Below are 9,598 nucleotides of genomic sequence, written 5' to 3'. Positions count from 1 at the left end.
TGTGTGTGAGTGGGCATGCTCATGTGATTGACTTGTAGAAGCCATGGGTTAATGTGATGTTGACTGTTTTTCTCCATTGCTCTGTATGTTACTTTTTTCTTTTCTTTTCTTTCCTTTCCCTCTCTCTCTTTCTCCCCCTCCCTCTCTTTCTTTTTCCCTTGGGGGTGGAAGGAGGAGACATTCTCTCATTGAATTTAAAGCTCACGGACTCACTATGCTAGTCAGCCAGGCAAGCCCCAGCATTCTCCAGCCTCCACCTACTTTTCCTAATTCAGTGCTGGGGTTACATGCATTTATCTCTACATCTGCTTTTGATATAGGTGTTGGGATCTGAACTCAGGTCCTTAAATATGTATGGCAAGCACTTTATCCACTGAGTCATCTCTTCAGCCTATGAGCTGAGGTTTTTGAAGGCCCCTTATTTAGAGCAGTGAAGTTTTAGTTTAGGTAGGAAGGCTTTTATGTTTAGTTGTGACTGCAGCAGAAAATTATGAAAAGCCAGTGAGGTGATTCTGCAGGTAAAAGAACCAGCTGAGCAAACCTGATAACCAGCAAATCTCTGTAACGAGAGAATCCACTCTCAAAGGTTGTCCCCTGATTCCCATACACGGATCATAGAACATGAGTCTGTGTGTGTATGTGTGTGTGTGTGTGTGTGTGTGTGTGTGTGTGTGTGTGTGTGCCTGCCAGTGTCTGTGTGTCTGCCACATGTGTGAAGGTGCCCACAGAGAAGGTGTCAGATTCCCTGGAACTGGACAAACAAGTTGTTATGAGCTGCCATCAAATATGGATGCTAGGAACTAGATGGCATCTTCCGGAAGGACGGAAAGGGTGCTTAGTTGCTGAACCATCTCTTAAGCCCTCAATTTTAGTTTATCAAACAAAGTCATTTTGGAAAATTGTGACAGACTTTGAAGTAGGTAAAAAGATTAGAGAGTGTCCTACTTGCTGTGCTCCCCTGGGTGCTTGCTATGTTTCTTTCATTGCCTTTGAGCTATTTTACAACACCAAAAGTTGCCAAAAACTGATAATAATGGAAATCACTTCACAGAAAACAAAGCTGTTTGGCAAAAGACTATTGGCTATTTTTCTATGCATAGACTCATTTTGTATTTACTCTTTCTATTTAAAATATGATTATATCACCTCTACCCTTTCTTTCCTCCTTCCAACCCTCCCATGCCCCCTTCCTCTCTTCAATTTTTTTTAAAAGATTTATTTATTATATATAAGTACACTGTAGCTATCTTCAGACACACCAGAAGAGGGCATCAACTCTCATTACAGATGGTTGTGAACCACCAAGTGGTTGCTGGGATTTGAACTCAGGACCTCTGGAAGAAGAGTCAGTGCTCTTAACCACTGAACCATCTCTCTAGCCCCCTTCTTTTGATTATTATTGTTACATATGTAACATATGCACAAAATATGTAAAACCAGTTAAGTCTAGTTTTATTGCTTCGATGCATATGATTTCAGAGTTGACCACTTTGTATTGAGGAATCAACTAGGGGGTTCACTTTTTTCTTTTTCTTTTTTTAATTTTTTATTGGTTAGTTTATTAATTTACATTTCAAATGTTATCTGCCTTCTGGTTTCCCTTCTGCAAATCCCCTATTCCATCTGCCCCTCCTCCATCCTGCCTCTGTGAGGGTGCTTCTGCCCCCCACACCTTCCCCCTCCCACCTCACTGCCCTAACATTCCCCCACATTGGGGCATTGAGCCTTCACAGGACCAAGGACTTCCTGTCCCATTGGTGCCAGATAAGGTCATCCTCTGCTACATATGTGGCTGGAGTCATGGGTCTGTCCATGAGTACTGTTTGGGTAGTGGTTTAGTCCCTGGGAACTTTGGGGGGGGTCTGGTAGGTTGCTATTGTTGTAATTCCTATGGGGTTGCAAACCTCTTCAGCAGCTTCAGTCCTTCCTCTAACTCCTCCATTGGGGTCTCTGCTCAGTCTGATGGTTGGCTGAAAGCATCCACATCTGTATTGATAAGGCTCTGGCAGAGCCTCTCATGAGACATCCATATCAGGCTTCTGTCAGCAAGCACTTCTTGGCATCAGTAGTAGTGTCTGGGTTTGGTGTCTGCATATGGGATTGATCTCCAGGTGGGGCAGTCTCTGGATGGCCTTTCCTTCAGTCTCTGCTCCTCTACTCTTTGTCCCTGCATTTCCTTTAGACAAAAGCAATCCTGGGTTAATATTTTTGAGATGGGTAGGTGGCCCCATCCCTCAACTGGGGGTCGTACCTATCCACTGGAGATGGTCTCTATAGTTTCTCCCCACTTTGTTGGGTGTTTCAGCTAATGTCATCCTTGTTGGGTCCTGGGAGGCTCTTGCTTCCCTGACATCTGGAATTTTCTGGTGGTTACCCCAGTTCCCCATCATCCACACCACTGTTCAATTTCCTGACTCTGTGTACATCTCCCTATCTGGGGGTGGGGGTGTCATTCTTTACTCTGTGTGCATGTATGCTACTTAGAATTCTTCTTCCAGACAGTTGCAATGTTCTACTCTTTTCTCCATGAATGAATGAGTAAAATTAGATGTGACTCATAAATTTATATGAGTCATAGTTTTCCCTTTAAAATTTACCCTTCATCAATGTCATCTCTACTAAGACATGGAAAAGACCTTGAACTTCCTTGTGCTTTTCTTGTTGCAAGTAAGAACTTAGAGTGTATAGATTTAGTATGTGGAACCACATATGTGAGGTTATGACTCTGTCCAACAGAAAGGACACATCTGGACAAAGCATGACAACACCACGCAGCCAAAATCCAGACAGTTGGCTCCCAGCAGACGAAACATCTGGACTTCAAGAACTGATTAATTCCCATCTGTCTCTACTATTTAGGCTTCATTTAGACACAGTTCTTTCCCTGGTCCTAAAATCATTCTTGGCACGACACAATTTTATGTACTATGTAAAATGGATTTATTTTTTCTCTATTACCTTTGTCCATTCGTTCATATTGTATACAATATTACAATTCTGTTTGTTTTACTCCATGGCTATGTAAACAATTATTTAAAGCCATCATTAAGGAAAAAGAATAGGACAGATCAGAATGTATTTAGTGCATCCGAGTACCAAACATATCCTGGCTTTTGATAATAATAGGAATATTTATTTTCACATACTCTTGTGGAGACAAAAATAATTTATCCATTTTTGAACTCAGTGTCACACACTTGGACAAGAAATAGTAACAGAGGAAAAAAAAAATCCCTCCAAACATTAAATTGCTTTTAAACAAATTTAAGAAAGATACCTGGACATAGTCTATAAAAGTCACAGGCATAAGTAAGAAAGAAGTTAAGAGAGCTGAACTATACATGGCTCAGAGAGTGCAAGGCAGCCTGCTCTTCAGTTCCCGGAATAGCGATTCAAAGTATTAGACGCCAAGTTGTGAAATGGATAACTTTCGTTTTTATACCCTATTACAGATTTGCCACTTGGCCGCCCTTACAACAACAAGGGGAGGGGGCAAGGAGCGCAGGAGAACTCATCCAGTGGGTTGTCACACTTATATTTGTTCCCGTTTATATTCAGTTTTGTCAGTTTGACCTTCACCGGTCTGTCATTACGGTAATCACAGCCTGCTGAACATGCGAACAATCAAAGCTTCCCCATTTGAGCAGTTGAACAATAGCCTTTTTAATAGGGGTAAAGGCGTGCCAGAAAGCTTGGTTGGTTTACTTCCCGGCGTTCTGAAAACTCTGGATAATGGGGAACAGGTATCACATAATCTTTAAAACAAAACAAAACAAAAAACAAAAACCTCAGTAAGCAGCGAGAGCGCCTGGCACTGTCACCAATAGGAGCACGTTGTATCTAGAAGGAGAGCTGTCTCTACCCCTTGGCAGCTCTTGTTCTCGCTGAGGTTGCCTAATGAGGTAAGGGGAACACTGCAATGGCTAAGATGTTTGCAAAGCTCAACAAGCATCAGCAAACGAGAGGGCAGTGAAAAGCTCCTTCCACAGTCCTGCAGTTGCTTCCCCAGTGTTCCACCCCCTCCCTCAGCCCTCAGCCCTCAGCCCCACTGTGGCTCCTCTTTCTGTCTTTGGCTTCTGCTTTTTTTTTTTTTTTTTTTTTTTTTTTTGGTTCTTTTTTTCGGAGCTGGGGACCGACGCTTCCTAGGTAAGCGCTCTACCACTGAGCTAAATCCCCAGCCCCAAAATTTTAATTAGACCCTGTCTTTTTTTTTTTTTTTTTTTTTTTTGGTTCTTTTTTTCGGAGCTGGGGACCGAACCCAGGGCCTTGCACTTCCTAGGCAAGCGCTCTACCACTGAGCTAAATCCCCAGCCCTTTGGCTTCTGCTTTATCCCTCCTACTGTTCTCTGTGTGGCAGAAGGAACAGAGAGGTGCCCGGGAGGCATCCACTGGGGACATGAGCTCAGAAGTCTTGGAAGTCTTGAGGCTGGATGTTACTAGTGGTCAAAGGGTACGAACCGCTGGAGTTTGAAGGTTCCTGAGAGCCTTTTTCCGGTTGGGCCGTCTCTTAAGCCTCCTAATACCGAGTTGGTACTTTTGGCCCCAATTTCACAAGGGTTAGGACAGATTTACCAAGAAAGGACAAGTAACAGAGACTGAAAGGGGCTGGAAAAACAAATAGGAAAAGGCCTGTCACTGCGGTATAATTGATGGTTCCTCTTACAAGCCTGGGTCACAAACGGATTAATTCGTTCTATAATGTTTGTATACTATTTAGAATGTTAACAAAGGAAGGTGGATAAAATACAGTTTCTAATGACATCCACAAAAAAAAAAAAAAAGAAAAAGAAAAAAAAGAAGGAAAGAAAAAAAGAAAAAGAAAAAGAAAAAAAAAGAAAAAAGAAAAAAGAAAAGTTCCTTCCAGAATGGCTTCTGTTAGAGGCTCCTCCTCTGCCTTAGAATGAGATCTTGATTGATTGAAGACATGCTAGCCTCATGCTTCTGGGGCCTGGTTGTTATTGTGGTTGTTGTTGTGCTGCTGTTACTGCTGCTGCTGCTGCTGTTGCTTCTCCCTGAACCCATGGAAGCAAAGTTGTCCTGAACCTTTTTCCATACTCTCTTGGAAAAATGAATTAACATCGAAAAGAATCTAAGATGAGGAAAACATTTTTTTAAAGAATTATTTATTTTAAGTATGTGAGTACAATGTAGCTGTCTTCAAACACACCAGAACAGGGTATAGGATCCCAGTACAGATGGTTGTAAACCATTATGTGGGTGCTGGGAATTGAACTCAGGACCTCTGGAAGAGCACCACTCAGTGCTCTTAACCGCTGAGCCATCTCTCCAGCCCGGAAAACAGTTTTTGATTGTCAAACAGGTTTTTGTTCTTTCTGCGTCTTTGCTGTTTCTTATGGGAGTTGCAATCTACAAGTCTTTACATGTGTAACTCTAGAATTTCAAGGTTCGGGGGAGATTATAAAGCAAATAGAAATTATTTCTAGCCCTGCCCCCAACCTGTTTTCTGCCAGAGAACACTTAATTGTTAGAGACAAATATGTAGAAGCAAAGTTTCTGTGACCCCAGTATCCAGAGTCCTTCCTGCCTGGTCTCCTTCATCAACACCCTGCTCTCCTCCGAAAGCATGAGTGAGCTCTAGGGGGCTATAGAACACAGTATAGAACTTGATGGCGTTCGTTTTCAGCCAATATTCCAATGCCTGGAGGTATGAATTAGCCAAGGTCATTCTCAACTCTCCGAGTCTCCATTGTCTGACCAGCTGAGTCAACCAGAAATGCATTTTCTGCTAAAAATATTCTGGTAAGCAATTGCTTGTCTCTCTGAAACACTTGCCACTGCCTCTCAGGGACTTCTGTGGCAACAAAACCAGCCAACCCAGCAGTACAGGCCAGTGTCCACTTCCTAGGACCAGCCTTGGTTTGAAAGAGGACAGAATGCTCATGAGACAGAGGGCACTAAAATAGCATCCAGTTTTCATATAGGGTGCACAGTGCCCACTCATGGTGGGACACGTGCACCAGTGGAGAAACAATCTCCTCAGAGTCCCGCCCCTCTCTGTGTGAGAGCAGAGCGTGCTGAGCAAATGAGAACATTGCAAACTTTCTATCTTCACAGCCTTTGTCTTAGGGTGTGGAAAATTACCCCGATTGTTTGAACAGTTCAGAATATCTTGGTTGAACCATCTCACCAGCCCCGAAGAAAGTGGTCAGAGGCTGTACTCCCTAGAGGTCCTAATAAGTTTTTAATAAGGATTTTCTCCTTAGTTCCTAACAGGGAGGATTATGGTTGGGATCCACTTGAAAACTAAGGTTGTATGTTGGAACATTTCCGAGTTCAGAAAGAACCATTAAACTAGAACAGACATAATATGTTGGTTGAATATAAGTTGTCAGAAGAAAGTTTATTAAGATGCTACTAGGCTAGCATTTTCCCTCACACCATTTATCAATACTTACAAAAAATCCTAATATGAAAAGCAGCACTACTACAGTACAAAGACACAGACATCAGTGGTACAAAGCAAACCTATCAAAGTCCTAGGGCTGTCTGGCAGCTCAGGCTGCAAGCCCCTCATGGCATTTCAATAGTGGGACTGAACTTGAAAATAGATATAGCGTCTGTAGGACAGCATACCTATACAGTTGGGTAGCTTACAACTCCCTTTGACTCAAGCTCCAGGGTGATCCAATGTCCCAGGCCTCAGTAGGCACCTGCATGCACATGTATGTAGTGCTCCAAACACACAAGTAACTTAAAAAAAAAAAAAAGAGGAACATTTAAAAAGAATTGGTAAGAAGTTGAGTTGAATGGTGTCAGTGACTTCTTGGTTCACAGTTTGCCTACTACAAAGAAATTTCATAGAACAGTCGTGTGTGTTCCTCAAGAGCACTGCAACTTAATGGCAGGAAAAAGAGAGCCTGTTGCCTTAAGCCGTGGCTTCCTGGTGTATTTTTAGATAGGATACTACCATTAACTTCAAGGACCAAGCAGAACATGCTATTTATAGTAAGACCCATGTAACCCCTAACCCTTTCCTTTAGAATGAATGGGTTAAGAAAAACCAGTAATTATCATGAATGAAAATTTAAGTGTTTCTAAACTGGAATCGAAGGAATCCCCACTCATTTAATTCATATTGTTTAGTCCCAGGAAACTGTATGTTTCAGCTATGAAAGGTATTTTTCTATATGCATCTCATACTTTCTGTAAGACAGTCATGACTCTAATTGGCTATGTTCTATCTTGTAACGACCCCTACTTGTGACTGCTTGGTACGTCTCTACTTTCTCAGCGTGGCAGACAAGTGGCCTACAGGATCGAGGAAAACCGATGTGAGAAGCGAGGAAGGAAAAAATTTAAAACAAAGCAATTTCACTAATAACATGCTCAAGTAGTCTAGAGTAATTTGGGTACTTGGTGAATCATTGCTTAGCAATTCATGAACACTGTGGGTGCTTGGAATTCAATTCCATTGTCCTCTATCTGAATTGCTTTGAGAAGGGGGGGGGGGGACTGTCACATGGGAAGGAAAGGAAGTTTTGACTTTCACATGCCTGTTATTGCTAAGGAAACCACTTCCTCCGGCATTCACATACTAAGCTTGTCTCTGCTTCTGGCTACCGTTCAAATTACGTCTTGGTGCTGCTTTAAGGAACGAACAAGGGTGGAGAGCACTTTCAAAACTTTACTCAACTTTGTTTGGAGAACAAAAAGAGGGGGATTTTCAGAGATGCCCCTCCTTCTCTGAAGTTCTCTAGGTATCCTTGGATGGAGCCTCTCAGACCTAACAGGATGTCTGAGATTGGAGGGAAGTGGCCTGCGATCTGCCAGTAAACAAATGAGATGGGAGTGCAGCTTTGTTGTGCTTTCTGATTGGCAATGGCTCTGAACTATCTCCTAGTTCTTGCCGCAGACAAAGAGACAGGAGATGAATTACCATGTTCTGGGACTGAGTGTTCCTTTCTAATTCAAACTGCAATAAGAAATAAAAATGATTAGGCATCCAGCGTGTAGATTATATAACTCGCTTCCTCTTTTTTTTTCTTCTCCTCCTCTTTGGTTTGTTTTGTCTTTTAAAGGAAAAAATGAATAATATTTTAAAGAGCTCATCAAGAGCCTTCTTACACACTCAACTGGACTCTGATCTGAAGTGACGATTTTTACACAAGTGGGTCTCTACTATTTGAGGTTATTTTTACTTTTATTTATATTTCTGTTTTTTAACCCTAACAGAATGTGTGTGTGTGTGTGTGTGTGTGTGTGTGTGTGTGTGTGTGTGTGTGCGCGTGCTGGGGAGATGGTTCAGTCTACCAAGCTTGCTATAAGCATGAGGAACTGAGTTTGAGTCTTTTCTCCCACATATATAAATCAGGCACCCCATATGCTGGGGAGAGAGAGACAGGAGGCTCCTCAGAAGTCACTGAGGATCCCACTGCTGAATCAATGAGCTCCAGGTTCAGTGAAAACCACTGTCTCAAAAACTCGGATGGAGACGCAGACAAGATGGCACCTGTGTTGCAGGAGCTTGCCACAAAAGTCAGATGGCCTGAGGTTTGTCCTTGGAATCAAGGGCGGAAGGCAAAAGCTGAGAATCAAAAGTTTACCTCTGACCTCCATGTGCTAGCTCTTTTTTTTTTCTTTTTTTTGGAGCCGGGGACCGAACCCAGGACCTTGCGCTTCCTAGGCAAGCGCTCTACCGCTGAGCTAAATCCCCAGCCCCCATATGCTAGCTCTAATATGTACTCATGCATGCACATGCACAACCATAATAAATAATTTAAAAAACACGCTGATGGAGTGACTGAAGAATGCTATTCCCTGTTAACCTCCAGCCTCCACACATACACGCATTCGTACACACACAAGAAGGGTCTTGTATAAACTACTGCTTGATCCACTGTAGACTCCCAACAGATTCTAAACTTCTTTGCTGTTCCCTAATGGCGAGGCTCCATAGTTCATTGTCTACCTCTTTGTTTTCAAAGTTGCTCATGAATCTTAGAATCGGAACAAAACCCCTCTGTTATGAAGAACGGTCTGCAAACAATGAGTCTATGGTGAATGTATGACAGAGGAATGCTCTTTCGATATCGCATGGGGCAACTGGGAAAAGGGCAGCCAGCTTCTTCACTGTAGTTAGGCCGGTACTGTGTTAGGAGAGGCTCCCGGAAATCATGAGCGAAGGAACAAAGTGTTTAATATTAAGTGGCTTCATATTCATCGTTTCAGCAATCATAGCTTTAGTTTTGATAATTAGCATATAAAAGAGGAACGTATTTTTATATTGACTGCGAAAGTGCAGAAATGTACAGAAATGTATTGCCAGTCTATTCACGACTGCCTACATATAATCCCCAGAAGCTTCAGAAAAGTGCTTTATTTCTAAGTTTGATAGTATACAAAGGTTGCAAACCCGTGACGTACTTTTCAGTATGAATTCAGATAGTGATGTTTGACAAGGGAGATAGTGGGATCGCCCATAACAGAAATACCTGGGGTGCATTGAGAATTTAGTATTAGTCACTGAGGTGAACATGTAACATGCTGTCTCATTTAACCTCCTGCTAATGACTCTGTAAATATTGGTTCTATCATCATCCTTGACCTTTATATGAAGAATGGAAGCTCAGAGAGATAA

This window comes from Rattus norvegicus, chromosome 9 (genome assembly GCF_021556685.1).
Source record: "Rattus norvegicus strain SHRSP/BbbUtx chromosome 9, alternate assembly SHRSP_T2T, whole genome shotgun sequence".
Taxonomy (NCBI): domain Eukaryota; kingdom Metazoa; phylum Chordata; class Mammalia; order Rodentia; family Muridae; genus Rattus; species Rattus norvegicus.
This window is presented reverse-complemented; position numbering follows the sequence as displayed.